The sequence below is a fragment of the Aquarana catesbeiana genome, unplaced genomic scaffold (assembly GCF_042186555.1).
Source record: "Aquarana catesbeiana isolate 2022-GZ unplaced genomic scaffold, ASM4218655v1 unanchor232, whole genome shotgun sequence".
NCBI lineage: Eukaryota > Metazoa > Chordata > Amphibia > Anura > Ranidae > Aquarana > Aquarana catesbeiana.
Genome location: NW_027362660.1, coordinates 1,222,849 through 1,239,715, shown reverse-complemented (window position 1 = coordinate 1,239,715; position 16,867 = coordinate 1,222,849).

Genomic DNA, 16,867 nt, shown 5'->3' with positions numbered 1-16,867 from the left:
AGGCTCTGGGTCATCAGGCTGGGCAGCAAACAGAGGTACATCAAGCTGGGCATCAGACAAAGACACATCAAGCTGGGCACAAGGCAAAGGCACATCAAGCTGGGCAGGGGCACATCAAGCTGGGCAACAGGCACTGGCACATCAAGCTGGGCAGCAGGCACATAAAATTGGGCAGTGGGCACAGGCACATCGAGCTAGAAAGCAGGCAAAGGCACATCGAGCTGGGCAGCAGGCATAGGCACATCGAGCTGGGCAGCAGGCATAGGCACATCGAGCTGGGCAGCAGGCACATCAAATTGGGCAGTGGGCACAGGCACATTGAGCTAGAAAGCAGGCAAAGGCACATCGAGCTGGGCAGCAGGCATAGGCACATTGAGCTGGGCAGCAGGCATAGGCACTTCAGCAGGCAAAGGCACATCAGGCTGGGCAGCAGAGAGTGGCACATCAGGCTGGGCGGCAGACAGTGGCACATCAGGCTGAGCGGCAGACAGGAACACATCAGGCTGAGCGGCAGACAGGAACACATCAGGCTGAGCGGCAGACAGTGGCACATCAGGCTGGGCAGCAGACCATGGCACATCAGGCTGGGCAGCAGACAGTGGCACATCAGGCTGGGCAGCAGACAGTGGCACATCAGGCTGAGCAGCAGACAGGAACACATCAGGCTGGGCAGCAGACAGTGGCACATCATGCTGTGCAGCAGACAGGAACACATCAGGCTGGGCAGCAAACAGTGGCACATCAGGGTGAGCAGCAGACAGGAACACATCAGGCTGAGCAGCAGACAGGAACACATCAGGCTGAGCAGCAGACAGGAACACATCAGGCTGGGAAGGCTCCGGGTCATCAGGCTGGGCAGCAAGCAGAAGTACATCAAGCTGGGCATCAGACAAAGACACATCAAGCTGGGCACAAGGCAAAGGCACATCAAGCTGGGCAGGGGCACATCAAGCTGGCCAATGGGCACTGGCACATCAAGCTGGGCAGCAGGCACATCAAATTGAGCAGTGGGCACGGGCACATCGAGCTAGAAAGCAGGCAAAGGCACATTGAGCTGGGCAGCAAGCATAGGCACATCAGGCTGAGCAGCAGACAGTTGCACAGCAGGCTGGGCGGCAGACAGTGGCACATCAGGCTGAGCAGCAGACAGTTGCACAGCAGGCTGGGCGGCAGACAGTGGCACATCAGGCTGAGCAGCAGACAGTGGCACATCAGGCTGAGCAGCAGACAGTTGCACAGCAGGCTGGGCGGCAGACAGTTGCACAGCAGGCTGGGCGGCAGACAGTGGCACATCAGGCTGAGCGGCAGACAGTGGCACATCAGGCTGAGCGGCAGACAGTGGCACATCAGGCTGAGCGGCAGACAGTGGCACATCAGGCTGAGCGGCAGACAGTGGCACATCAGGCTGAGCAGCAGACAGGAACACATCAGGCTGGGCAGCAGACAGGAACACATCAGGCTGGGCAGCAGACAGGAACACATCAGGCTGGGCAGCAGACAGGAACACATCAGGCTGGGCAGCAGACAGGAACACATCAGGCTGAGCAGCAGACAGGAACACATCAGGCTGAGCAGCAGACAGGAACACATCAGGCTGGGCAGCAGACAGGAACACATCAGGCTGGGCAGCAGACAGGAACACATCAGGCTGAGTGGCAGACAGTGGCACATCAGGCTGAGCAGCAGACAGGAACACATCAGGCTGAGCAGCAGACAGGAACACATCAGGCTGGGCAGCAGACAGGAACACATCAGGCTGGGCAGCAGACAGGAACACATCAGGCTGGGCAGCAGACAGGAACACATCAGGCTGAGCAGCAGACAGGAACACATCAGGCTGGGCAGCAGACAGGAACACATCAGGCTGGGCAGCAGACAGGAACACATCAGGCTGGGCAGCAGACAGTGGCACATCAAGCTGGGCATTGGGCACATCAGACTGGAGAGTGGGCACTGGGACATCAGACTGGAAGGCAGGCACGTCAGACTGGAAAGCGGGCACAGCCGACTGGAAAGCGGGCATGTCAGACTGGAAGGCAAGCGCCGAGACAGACTGAACAGCGGGCACCAAGACATCAGACCGGGCAGCAGGTACTGGAACTTCAGACTGGGCAGCAGGCACAGGCACATCAGGCAGAGCATCGGACTGGATAGCAGGTACTGGAACTTTAAACCGGGCAGCCGGTACTGGAACTTCAGACTGGGCAGCAGACAGTGGCACATCAGGCTGGGCAGCAGACAGTGGCACATCAGGCTGGGCAGCAGACAGTGGCACATCAGGCTGGGCAGCAGACAGTGGCACATCAGGCTGGGCAGCAGACAGTGGCACATCAGGCTGGAGAGTGGGCACCGAGGCATCAGATTGAACAGTGGGCACCGAGACAGACCGGGCAGCAGGTACTGGAACTTCAGGCTGGGCAGCAGGCACTGGCGCATCAGGCAGAACAGCAGGTGCTGGCACAAATGACTGAACAGCAGGTGCATCGGACTGGATAGCAGGTACTGGAACTTCAAACTGGGCAGCGGTTACTGGAACGTCAGACTGGGCAGCAGGCACATCAGACTGGAACATGGATACTGGGATGTCAGACTGTACAACAGGCAAAGACACTGGCACAACAGGCTGAACAGCAGGCATCGGACCATCAGGCTGGAACAGATCAGCTGGTGGGGAGGCAGGATTGGATACTGGCATGATGGTATGGGTTGGGAAAAACTTCTGCATCTTTTTGGTTTTAGCCACTGGGGATTTATAAGTGGGTACAGGGCTGTAGGTAGTGAATGCAGCTGGTAGAAGCGAAGAGTGAAAGGATGGCAAAACAGAGGGAGCAAGTTTTGAAGGGAGATTTAGTGGAGCTGATGGAGGCAGCTGAGAAGAAGCAGGGGGGCTAAAAGCAGGGTAGGTGAAACAGGGGGAAACAGGGTACTGGTATTTCATTGGTAGAAGGGTATATTGGGAGCTGACAGAGGCTAAGTGCAACAGACTTGACCAGGCCTGTAATAATGATTGCACCAAATCAGGTTTGCACTTAGCTTGTCTGACCAGAGACTGCGCTGATTAAATACATTTTGCAAGCACCTGTTGAGGACAAGCTGAATATTGGTCAAAGAAAAATGCAGAGCCATCATCCAAACAACCAAACTAAAGATTCTACCTGAGCTGCACTAAATGGGGGTGTATAGTTATCACCTCCCCCAGTGACATCAGACTGGGCCAACTCAGCACAGATCTGAATTAATGGTTGCACATCTTCAAACAAAAAACTGCCTTGATCAATAAAAACCATGAGCTAGGCAGATGCATTCTAACAATTGTTCCCTAGTGTATTCACCCAATCTCTGATAACAAAAGTCTCTGTCATCATTTGCCAGGAGCGATAAATACCAAACACTTTCAAAATCCATCTTTCAACAATAGCTGGGGCTCAGACCCCAATTCCCAGGTGCAAACGATCCCATTGTATGGCTTCAGAATTCTGTCAGGGGATGTTATACACAACATCCAATGCAGGTAATCAGATCGCTGGGCTGCACCAAGGAATCAGGGACAAACAAGTGAATGAAAAAAGTATGTTTATTATTAATTATAAAGACACACGTGTAACCAAAACAGCAAACCAAAACAAGTAAATAGTGAAACACATAAAATCCCAAACCACCTAACTATCTATCTAATATGATACATGAGCAAGGAAACACACATGGAATAAATAAGGCAGGGACAAAAGAAACAAGGGAACAGAAACCAGGAATATGGAAGCAGACCAAAAAGAGCAGGGAACAGGACTCAAAGACAGGATAAGCAAAACAGGATCCAGGAACAAGAGCAGGTACTGGCAGGGACAAGGGCTAGCAGAGGAATTCTGAAGCAGTGAGCTTAGTTCAGGGCGGGTTTATATAGTCCAGCAAATTCATAACAGGGGTGCTTGATGGCAGGTCTGAAGTCCAGGCAGGGAGACACCCACTGGTGGCCACTGGAATTACACCCTTAGGTGCTGAGCGTAATAGTGCCACCAGCAGGTGAAACCAGAAATAACACCGTTCCTGACATTCCCACTCCTCTCCCACTATATGTAGCTAGTTTTCTCACTCCTCTCCCACTATATGTAGCTGGTCTTCCCACACCTTTCCCACTATATGTAACTGGGCTTCTCACACCGCTCCCTCTATATGTAAAAAGGGAAGAAAAGGCTGCGCTACAAATGGAAAGTCCATACAGCGGTTCTTGGATGGACAATATTAGTTCAATCTAGTGACGAACACCCAGGTGAATCAGAGTAATATCAAACGTGCCACCACCTGAAGAAAAACCTGCTTACCAGCTGGCAGGTAAGTCGGGCAGTTGGCTTATACCCAGCCAGGGCCTTTCCTCATAAGGGTGATCCGCTGACGGACCGCGTCTGGGCGAGGACACGTGTTGACGTCACCACGCTCCTACGTTAGGAGGACAGGATTTTGTTTACAGCCGGCCAGGTCCACTTTTGATCTGTGATATTTTAACCTCATGTAAGTGCATTACTTTTTATTAAATTAAAATTGTGACAGTATTACGCTATGGATGGTCTCTCTTCTTCTATATGTGGCTGGGTCTCGTGGTCTGGTTAAGGTCTAGTGCTGCCAGGAGGAGTTTGAGTGTCCAATCCATTTCATCTTATATCCATCCTCCGGTCCGTCAGCGGATTCCCCTTATGAGGAAAGGCCCTGGCTGGGTATAAGCCAACTGCCCGACTTACCTGCCAGCTGGTAAGCAGGTTTTTCTTCAGGTGGTGGCATGTTTGATATTACTCTGATTCACCTGGGTGTTCGTCACTAGATTGAACTAATATTGTCCATCCAAGAACCACTGTATGGACTTTCCATTTGTAGCGCAGCCTTTTCTTCCCTTTTTACAGTTTATTTGTGTTATCACATTGTGAGCTGCTGCTTTTTGGACTTTATTTTTTTGGTTTACAGTTATTGTGAATTTCAAAATTTTTACATATGTTTCAATGTATGTTATTTCTGACTTAGCGCGTTTTTTTTCTTACTAGCCCTCTATATGTAGCTGGGCTTCCAACTCCTCTCCCACTATATGTAGCTGGTCTTCCCACTATATGTAGCTGGTCTGCCCACACCTCTCCCACTATATGTAGCTGGGCTTCCCACTCCTCTCCCACTATATGTAGCTGGTCTGCCCACACCTCTCCCACTATATGTAGCTGGGCTTCCCACTCCTCTCCCCCTATATATAGCTGGGCTTCCCACTCCTCTCCCACTATATGTAGCTGGGCTTTCCACTCCTCTCCCACTATATGTAGCTGGGCTTTCCACTCCTCTCCCACTATATGTAGCTGGGCTTCCCATTCCTCTCCCACTATATGTAGCTGGGCTTCCAACTCCTCTCCCACTATATGTAGCTGGTCTTCCCACTATATGTAGCTGGTCTTCCCACACCTCTCCCACTATATGTAGCTGGGCTTCTCACTCCTCTCCCACTATATGAAGCTGGGCTTCTCATTCCTCTCCCACTATATGTAGCTGGGCTTCCCACTCCTCTCCCCCTATATATAGCTGGGCTTCCCACTCCTCTCCCACTATATGTAGCTGGGCTTTCCACTCCTCTCCCACTATATGTAGCTGGTCTTCCCACACCTCTCCCACTATATGTAGCTGGGCTTCTCACTCCTCTCCCACTATATGAAGCTGGGCTTCTCATTCCTCTCCCACTATATGTAGCTGGACTTCCCACTCCTCTCCCCCTATATATAACTGGGCTTCCCACTCCTCTCCCACTATATGTAGCTGGGCTTTCCACTCCTTTCCCACTATATGTAGCTGGGCTTCCCACTCCTCTCCCACTATATGTAGCTGGGCTTCCCATTCCTCTCCCACTATATGTAGCTGGGCTTCCCATTCCTCTCCCACTATATGTAGCTGGTCTTCCAACTCCTCTCCCACTATAAGTAGCTGGTCTTCCCACACCTCTCCCACTATATGTAGCTCGGCCTCTCATTCCTCTCCCACTATATGTAGCTGGGCTTCCCACTCCTCTCCCACTATATGTAGCTGGGCTTCCCACTCCTCTCCCACTATATGTAGCTGGGCTTTCCACCCCTTCCCCGCTATATGTAGCTGGGCTTCTCACACCTCTCCCACTATATGTACCTGAGTTTCTCACACCTCTCCCACTATATGTACCTGGGCTTCTAACTCCTCTCCCACTATATGTAGCTGGTCTTCCCACTTCTCTCCAACTATATGTAGCTGGGCTTCTCAATCCTCTCCCACTAAATGTAGCTGGACTTCCCACTCCTCTCTCACTATATGTAGCTGGGCTTCCCACTCTTCTCCCACTAAATGTAGCTGGACTTCCCACTCCTCTCCCATTATATGTAGTTGGGATTCCCACTCCTCTCCCACTATATGTAGCTGGGCTTCCCACTCCTCTCCCACTATATGTAGCTGGTCTTTCCACTCCTCTCCCACTATATGTAGCTGGGCTTCCCACTCGTCTCCCACTATATGTAGCTGGGCTTCCCACTCCTCTCCCACTATATGTAGCTGGGCTTCCCACTCCTCTCCCACTATATGTAGCTGGGCTTCACACTCCTCTCCCACTATATGTAGCTGGGCTTTCCACTCCTCTCCCACTATATGTAGCTGGGCTTTCCACTCCTCTCCCACTATATGTAGCTGGGCTTCCCACTCCTCTCCCACTATATGTAGCTGGGCTTCACACTCCTCTCCCTCTATATGTAGCTGGGCTTCACACTCCTCTCCCACTATATGTAGCTGGGCTTCCCACTCCTCTCCCACTATATGTAGCTGGGCTTCACACTCCTCTCCCACTATATGTAGCTGGGCTTTCCACTCCTCTCCCACTATATGTAGCTGGGCTTCACACTCCTCTCCCACTATATGCAACTGGACTTCACACTCCTCTCCCACTATATGGAGCTGGGCTTCCCACTCCTCTCCCACTATATGTAGCTGGGCTTCACACTCCTCTCCCACTATATGTAGCTGGGCTTTCCACTCCTCTCCCACTATATGTAGCTGGGCTTCCCTCTCCTCTCCCACTATATGTAGCTCGGGCTTTCACACTGAACAAACAGCGGAGGCTGTTTAGGGGCGGTTTGCAGGCGCTATTTTTAGCGCAATAACGCCTGCAAACCGCCCCAGTGTGAAAGGGGTCTTAGGATGCCAACACTGGGAACCCGAAGTCTAGTGAAGAACTAACCCTGGTGAGGACGGTGCTGGATCCCTACACAGGTAAGTGTCCTTTTATTAAAAGTCAACAGCTACAGGAATTGTTGCTGTTGACTTTCAATTGTTTTTTTTCTAGAGAGATTTCTAATTGAATTTCACTGCTAGTCCAATTGCATTCTCAATTCCGGGTCTGTCTCCTTCCTCTACCTAAAATAGCCTTTAGGGCTTGTTCACACCACTTGTGGTGCAGGAATGCATGCAAGAACGGTCATTTTCCTGTACCACAAGGAAACGCACTGCCCTCTGCAGATGTGTGCAGTTGACACAGTACTATGTAGTTAGGTCCAACACACTTTAAAAAAATGAATTTCCGCATGTTAGGCTGCCCATTAAAAATAATGGGCTATGCAAAAAAAATTAAAGAATACCACATTCTGGCCCTTACAGCAACTTATCGAGAATATAATTTTGATATTTATTTGGGGGGGTTGCTCCTGTCAGGTACGCTGTACAGGGCCCCATGATATCTAATGGCCCTGCTTGTGTGAATGTTGATATTGATTAGAATACTGTTTCTCAATTCACCATTGTAAAGGATGTATATCTGCCGAATGGACACTGACAGTGAGTACTGACAAGGCACAATGATACCTGATGCCTCCCCTATAGTTCCAGCTACTGTGACATCACTGTGAGGGAGACTAGAGGAGGGCGTGGAGTGTGTGAGAATCATCTTGTCTCCCTCTCTCATCAGTGGCTATTGATTCCAGCAGGTGTGGAATGCTGTAGTGAGATGAGCACAATAGATGACATGTGTACAGTATACCTGTACTTCACACTGATCCTAACTGTACTCCACTGATCCCCACCAGCCCCCCACTTCTGTCCATCCCAGAAACTTGTGTGTGACATCACCTGGGATAGATGAGAGAGGAGAGCTGGCTGAGATCAGCACACCATAACAGACATGTGTCAGCAGCTTCCCTGTGCAGCTCTGCATGTGGTCAAAAATAAACACCACTACAGACCCCCTGTGCCCAGACCTTGTGACCCCCCCTGTTCCCTGACATGATGACTTTTGTGTGCCCTGCCCTGGTGACGCCCCTGTGCTCTGTCCTGGGGACATCCCTGTGCCCTGACCTGGTGACACCTTTGTCCCCTGACCTTGTGACTCCCTCTGTTCACTGACCCGAAGACTCCTATGTGCCCTGTCCTGGTGATTCCCCTGTTCTCTGTCCTGAGGACCCCCTGTGCCCTGACCCGGTGTCATCCCTGTGCCCTGACCTGGTGACTCCCCTGTACCCTGTCCTGGTGACCCCCCTGTGCCCTGACCTGGTGACTCCCCTGTGCCCTGTGCTGGTGACTCCCCGGTGCCCTGCTCTGGTGACTCCCCTGTGTCCTGCTCTGGTGACTCCCCTGTGCCCTGACCTGGTGACTCCCCTGTGCCCTGTGCTGGTGACTCCCCGGTGCCCTGCTCTGGTGACTCCCCTGTGTCCTGCTCTGGTGACTCCCCTGTGCCCTGACCTGGTGACACCCCTGTGCCCTGACCTGGTGACTCCCCTGTGTCCTGCTCTGGTGACCCCCCTGTATCCTGTCCTGGTGACTCCCCAGTGCCCTTACCTGGTGACTTCCCTGTGCCCTTACCTGGTGTCTTCCCTGTGCCCTTCTCTGGTGACTTCCCTGTGCCCTGACCTTTTGACTTCCGTGTGCCATGATCTATTGACTTTCCTGTGCCCTGACCTGGTGACTCTCTTGTGTCCTAAACCTGGTGACTCCCCTGTGCCCTGACCTCGTGACTCCCCTATACATGTACATTTACGTCGGCAGAATGGCACGGCTGGGCAAATGGGCATACAGGTACGTCCTTTTGAATTTGCCGACGTGTGGTCGCATGCGCGCGACCCTGCCACGAGCTCAGTGAGTAGGACCCTGCCACAAGCTCAGTGAGTAGGATCACGGGTCCTGCGGACTTGATCTCCGCGGGGATACCCGCGATCATCTCACGTAGCTGAAGAACGGGGAGATGCTAATGTAAACAAGCATCTCCCCGTTCTGCCTAGTGACACTGTCACTGATCACAGCTCCCTGTGATTGGGAGCTATGATCAGTGATGTGCCACACGTAGCCATGCCCCCTAACAGTTAGAATCACTCCCTAGGACACACTTAACCCCTTCCTAGCCAGCTAGTGGTTAACCCCTTCACTGCCAGTGTCATTTTTACAGTAATCAGTGCAATTTTATAGCACTGATCGCTGTAAAAATGACAATGGTTCCAAAAATGTGTCAAACTTGTCCGATGCGTTTGCCATAATGTCTCAGTCACGATAAAAATCGCAGATCGCCGCCATTACTAGTAAAAAAAAAATATTAATAAAAATGCCATAAAACTAACCCCTATTTTGTAGATGCTATAACTTTTGTGCAAACCAATCAATAAATGCTTATTGTGATTTTTTTTTTATGAAAAATATGTAGAAGAATACGTATCAGCCTAAACTGAGGAAAAAAATAGTTTTTTTATATATTTTTTGGGGATATTTATTATAGCAAAAAGTAAAAAATAATGTGTTTTTTTTTCAAAATTGTCGCTCTTTTTTGTTTATAGCGCAAAAAATAAAACCCGCAGAGGTGATCAAATACCACCAAAAGAAAGCTCTATTTGTGGGAAAAAAAGGATGTCAATTTTGTTTGGGAGCCACATCGCATGACTGCACAATTGTCAGTTAAAGCGACACAGTGCCCAATCGCAAAATATGCTTTGGTCTTTGGCCAGCCAAATGGTCCGGGGCTTAGGTGGTTAAAGAAGTCATTTTTAATATTAATTCTATTATTTAATGATATTTCTAAAAATAATAATTGTTATATCAACAGCTCGCTGATCACACCGATGTTCCATGAGCTGTGGATCTGAAAATTATTTTAGGGATTCCCCAAGGATTTCAAATTTTTTGCCAAGGGTTCCTCAAAGGCAAAAAGGTTGAGAAACGCTGGATTAGAAGAACATCAGAAAAATTAAAGTGACTGAATACATCCCAGTGTACAGCGGAGTCAGATTTAACCCCTTCATTACACTTACCTCTCTAGTCAGCAGGCTGAGGATCTCCAAGGTGAGGTTCAATATTGTCTCATTCCGGGAAAATTCCTTCCTTACAGTCTTCACAAAATTCAATTCTGCTGATTGTCCATCATGACGTCCTTGTAGAGATCCTTGTGTCCTTCTAAATACTCCCACTCCTCCATGGAGAAATAGACAGTGACATCCTGACACCTTATAGGAACCTGACACACACAATGATACAGTCACCATCCAGACACATCCCTTGTCTGTTACTGGATAATGTCCCAGAATTCCCAGCACCGCTCACCTCTCCTGTCAGCAGCTCCATCATCTTCTTGGTGACTTCTAGAATCTTCTGCATGTTGTGTCTCTCAGGTTTTAGGGAGTCACATGGAGGCACTGTGATGGTCATATGATCACCTGACTTCACAAGAGGAAATCTCTGTATTGAGGAACCAATAAGAATATCATGTTAGAATCCCAGAATCCTCCTCACCTCTCCGGTCAGGTCTGTGTTTTGTTAATAGAGATAAGAGTGATGTCATGTGACCTCCCAGAATCCTCCTCACCTCTCCGGTCAGGTCTGTGATTTATTAATAGAGATAAGAGTGATGTCATGTGACCTCCCAGAATCCTCCTCACCTCTCCGGTCAGGTCTGTGTTTTATTAATAAAGATAAGAGTGATGTCATGTGACCTCCCAGAATCCTCCTCACCTCTCCAGTCAGGTCTGTGTTTTATTAATAAAGATAAGAGTGATGTCATGTGACCTCCCAGAATCCTCCTCACCTCTCCGGTCAGCGGGTAGATGATCTCCAGGGTGAGGTTTAGTATCTTCTCAGTCATGTGACTCCGGTCCTCCTCCATCCTCATTGGTGCCATCATTTGATCTATACAGGTCTCCTTGTAGACATATAACTGTGGGAAATGCAAATAAGAATTATTTGGATGGTATTGGTCACACAATAATAGGATGTGGATGTGAGGGGGTAATAGGAGGGTTGCTGTACATTCAAAAATTAAAGCGGAGTTCCACCCAAAAGTGTAACTTCCACTCATTGTACTCTTTCTGCCCTCCGGTGCCACATTTGGCACCTTTCGGGGGGAGGGGGACAGGATACCTGTCTTTTACAGGTATCCTCTTCCCTTTTCTGGGACCCTTTAGATCTGCAGACAAGGAATGATAAATACAACCCTTAATTTGACTTGTTTGCTCTGAGGCGGTGCTGTGAGGTCAATGTCAGGTCATCATGATGTCCAGGAAGGTGAACTTGCTGACTTTTGGCCGGAGTTGTCGGCTAATCAGGATAATTGCCAGAACTCTGGCTGCAAGGCTCCAATCTCCGTCAGCCTGCTGACTGACAGGAGTGATGTCAATATCATTCTCTGCAGTAATAGAAGGGATTGGATTGGATAACAGAAGGATGGTGCTGGTGGAGTACAAAACTATGGGGGGAGGGGTCTGTTCTGTCCTTTTCAATAGCAACTCAGTGTGGGTAGGAGGAGGACAACAGGGGGAAGGGGTTTGTTCACTTAGTCTAGGTCTATTTTGTGGAACATTTTTTTCTGGAGCATTTTTCTTGACCAGTGATATGGTGAGGTGAAGCCATTCTTCATTTGCTGGAAGGAGTTCTTTAAGGTGGTCAGAAAAGTAGGGTGGGGTGGGAGGACCATCAGAGACCAAGAGCCCCTATGGGCCCTAAAGCCTTAGGGCCTCAGAGCCTTGCAGCCTGACTACCCCCTCAGAGGCCCCACAGCCCTTCAGCCTCACTAACCTCTCAGAGTTGTTCAGCCCTATCACTTCCTAAGAGGCCCCCAAAGTCCTTCATCTACACTTCCTCCTCAGGGGTCCCAGAGCCCTTCACATGACGTAAACTCTTATGCCCCGTACACACGGTCGGACTTTGTTCGGACATTCCGACAACAAAATCCTAGGATTTTTTCCGACGTATGTTGGCTCAAACTTGTCTTGCATACACACTATCACACAAAGTTGTCGGAAAATCCGATCGTTCTGAACGCGGTGACGTAAAACACGTACGTCGGGACTATAAATGGGGCAGTGGCCAATAGCTTTCATCTCTTTATATATTCTGAGCATGCGTGGCACTTTGTCGGTCGGATTTGTGTACACACGATCGGAATTTCCGACAACGGATTTTGTTGTCGGAAAATTTTATAGCCTGCTCTCAAACTTTGTGTGTCGGAAAATCCGATGGAAAATGTGTGATGGAGCCTACACACAGTGGGAATTTCCGACAACAAGGTCCTATCACACATTTTCCGTCGGAAAATCCGACCGTGTGTACGGGGCATTAGAGGCTTGCAGAATCCTTTAGTCCCACTACCGCTTCAGAGACCCCTCAGCTCCTCTAGTTTATTCAGAACCAGTTGCAGAACTATTACAGTCACAAAGGTCACACCAGCAGGAAAGGGTCTTTCTGCCAGCGGAAAGGGTCCCAGGATCAGGGGAGGCTCCCTTGGTGATGGCCAGTTTGAATTACTGAGAACAGAGTGTGCAGCACATTCGGCCTTTGCAGAGCCCGCTTGCTATCTCTGATCTGCTCCCGGCACAGGCAAAGCGCCCTCCAACATGAGCCAACTCCTCTACCCGCTCCTCCTCCCCCAGACACAAGCTCCAATTATTCCATACTGAGCAGGCTCTGTGCCTTGTGCCGCCTCTGAGGGACCCGTCACTGATGCCAGCTGCAGGGCCCAGAGCCTGGTGATTACCTGTATGTGGAGTGGCAGTCCTCGGTGTGTGTGGGGCCATTGAGATGTGTGTGGGGGGCAGGATCAGCTCCCTGCACATCTCAAACTCCTCTCCTACCTCTGCCAGCTGCTCTCTGGAGTTTCTGCTCAGCCTGCTGCCCTCATCTCCCCCCAACACCTATGTGCCCCTTCCAGGGCTGCCTATATTATTGCCCCTTCATCTGTCCCACCCATTCCTATCCATCCTCATCTCATACCTCTGCTCCATGCCCATAACCCCCTCTGACTGGCACTCCAAGAACTCAGCACACTCCAGGTGTGGGGAAAGTCTCAAGGTGGATTTAGCCTGTCATTTATCATAGGTAAAAATGTCCACACATGGACTTCCACGGGTACCACCGAGACTACATATATAACTTGTACAGTGTCCCCAGGTAAATTTAGACTGTAATTAACTGCTTCCCGTCAGGCCTATAGCAGAATGATGGCCGAGTGGGAGCTCTCCAATCCTAGGTGAACATCATATGAAATCTTCCAAAACTAGTAGCCAGCAGCTCCACCAGATGACAGATCATTATACCGGGCTGGTCCCAGTACTATGTGATCTCTGTGACCAATCACAGCGATCACATGACAGTTGTACACAATGAATGGCTTTCGTTCATAGTCATTAATTGTGTACTATTGTGAATATCTCTGTGATTGGTCACAGTGATCACATGGTACAGACAGGGCCTATCACATCTGTAATATTTTAATTTCTTTTTTTACATACTGCCACCAGTCAGTATCACTGATCACCACCACACCAGTCATATGATTATGCTGTACCGATCTGGTGACAAATAAATTATAAAAACAAGAGTGGCAGCGCTGAAATCTGAAAATTGGCCTGGGCAGGAAGGAGATGAAAGTGTCGGGTACTGAAGTGGTTAATAATGCACAAATGTCCATATAAGGATTTCTATAGGGACCACCGAGACCATCTCTGCATGGCTTGGACATAGCTCCCAACTGTCCCTGATTTCAAGGGTCTGTCCCTGATTTGGAGCAATGTCCCCCTGTCCCTCATTCCTCCTCATTTGTCCCTTATTTTGGTCTGATCTATATAGTTGTATAGAAAATGCACTTTTTATCTTTCAAATACTGTTTCCCCTGTGCTAAACCTTTCATCCAATTTTTAAATTGCTGCATTTGTAAATTTAAAAGCTGATGCTGATATGTAAGGTTTAGCTCATTTGGGCAGGGCCTAGGTACCATCGCATCAGTACCTTCAGACTCGCCTCCACCAAGGTAATGTTTAGCAACCCTTGGTAGGAGGAAGAGAAGGCCCCATGTCATTCCTCCAAGTCCCATACCTGTAAGAGGTCTCTCTTCCATTCCACCATGTAGAGGGGCTTAGTGAAATCAGCGAATAGTGACTTGTAAATCACAGGTTTTCCAACGTCTGCTCCATGGTCTGGCCACACCATTGTTCATAGGCCAAGATTCTGGGAGGTTCGGGTTTTAGTCACCCATAAGGAGTGTAAAAAATGGGAGACTTGGAGAAATCGGAACTTCTCTGCCAGGGACATATCCAGTCTACTTATACAAAAACGAAGTGAGATCCGAACTGCAGGGCCGGATTAACATAGGGGCTTTAGGAGGTGCAGCTCCAGGCCCCTGCCTTAAAATCGGCCCGTCCAGCCAGCAGTATAAGCCCGATTTTCTCCTGTCCATAAACTTCTATGGGACAGGAGAAGCTGTGTGTAAATGTAGGGGTGTCTGGCTGCATCTGTGTTTGCTCACTGTGGTTATTACAATGTCATAGTGCACAGTCCCCCCCCCTACACAAATGGGAGAGGCTGAGTCGGCTCTGCCCCTCCCCTCTCCCTCTGTGAAGTCTGTGCAGTGAAGGATCCGTGTGGTTGGGAAATTATGAACAGAACATCGGCAGAGAGAAGGTGAACAGGATATCTCTGAGTGATGAGCCTCCAGAGACCAAAGTGACTGGACTCTCATCTCCCTTCCCCTCGTTTTTAACTTTCTTCTCCAGCAGTAGCTCTTATAACTGCAGCCAAAGTGTTTAGAATTGTGTCCTCAGCCTGTGGTAGTGCTCGGTCCCTTGTGCTTTTAGGTGGGTTCACACTGATTTGCTAAGTTTTGGACCATTGCTGGTGTTTCCACCGTTTTCCTGTGTTTTACCCACAGTCCTATTGATTTCTATTAGGTTGTGTGTTTTTTCTGCATTTTCTGAAAGTGCACCCAAATTCCTACAGTCTACATCTTATCTTTGGCGCACTGTCAGAAAATGCAGCAAAAACCTGCAACCTAATATATACAGTGGGGACGGAAAATATTCAGACCCCCTTAATGGGCAGTTTAGAAATGTGGTCGCCCTATGTTGCTGTTAGCAGGTGGTATTGGTGGTGTTGCTGCTCCTCAAAGGCTGCACGGCTGTTATTACTGGTGAGAGTATATTTAATTTGTTTTAGAAAAACATTTTTGCATTTTCATTTTGTTTCCATAAAAAGGCCCACCAAAATCCTCAGCACCAGGCCCATGATGCTCTTAATCTGGCCCCGCGGACCTGAAGACTTGAAAACGTGACCAATCCTATACAACCCTTTGTTCAGCCACCATTTAAAAGCTTTGATGTCCATGCCTGGAAGAAACTGAAGGTTATGAAACAGATGGGCTAATGGGTGACTATCAGAGACCAACTCTGGAGGACCTCTAAGTCCACCCCATAGGGTTACTGAATGAGAGAAAGTTGGAGCCAAGATAGAGGGACAAGGAGGACACCACATTAGGTCATCCAGAGTGATCTGGGGTACCGCCTGTACTTCCATATCCACCCAATCGGGTTTAGTAACTCGGGAATATATGATTGAGATGTGGGCTAGTTGAGCGGCTTAGTAGTACTATAATAGGTTTGGCAGACCAAGACCGCCTTTGTCGCGAATGTGAAATAGACCCTCTTAGCCACTCGATGCCCTTTCGAACCCCAGATAAAGTCAGTAATGTTGGCCTGAAAATGCTGTAGATGGTCATTAACGATAGGGAAGGGTAGGGAGTTGGAGAGGTATAGTACATGTGGGAGTAAAGTCATCTTAATGGAATGACCCCGACCTCACCAAGACAGGTGGAGTTGTGCCCATTGTTTTATATCTGCTTCTAATTTCTTGTACATCGGGGGAGGGGGTGAGGTTGGTTCCATACAGTTGGTCTCTGCTGGCGGCTACATTCACTCCCAGGTAAGGAATGACTGAATGACTCCAAGCCACAGTGATCTTTCATGCGTGTGACTAGTGTGTGCGGGTCCGTGATATGTCATGTCTGAGATTTGGACATGTTGATGTTCAGGCCAGAGATCCACCAAAATCATCCAGTAATGGGCGTTTGTTGGGGGAGGAGATTAAAGGGGAAGTGACAAATAAAAGGAGATCATCAGAGAAGAGGGCGCATTTATGATGTTGTGGTCCGCACTGTACTGTGTTTATCAATGAATTATGTGACCTGATCCATCTGCAAATTCATATACAAAGGGGGATGCAAAGTGGAAGCAGTGGACTTGCAGAGAACACTATATTGAGCACAAAATATTGTATGATTACATGAATGTGCACAGGATTTTGGTTTATTTAATATAGCAGCAAATATTATAAGATCACTGAAGTAGGTGTAAAGTGGAAGCAGTAGATCTGCAGAGAATATTATGTGAGCCCCTAGCACTTTATATATGAATGTCTCCACATATTTTAGTGTATTTGTGATGATATATGTGCACACACAATAGGACAGCGCTGTGACACATAATGCTCTTCTAGTTGATAAAGGGAATACTTACCTTTGTTACAGCAGCAGTCCGGTATAAGTTATTTTTGTAGGTATTTGAATTGTTACACATAGCGCGGGTTTTATTCTATT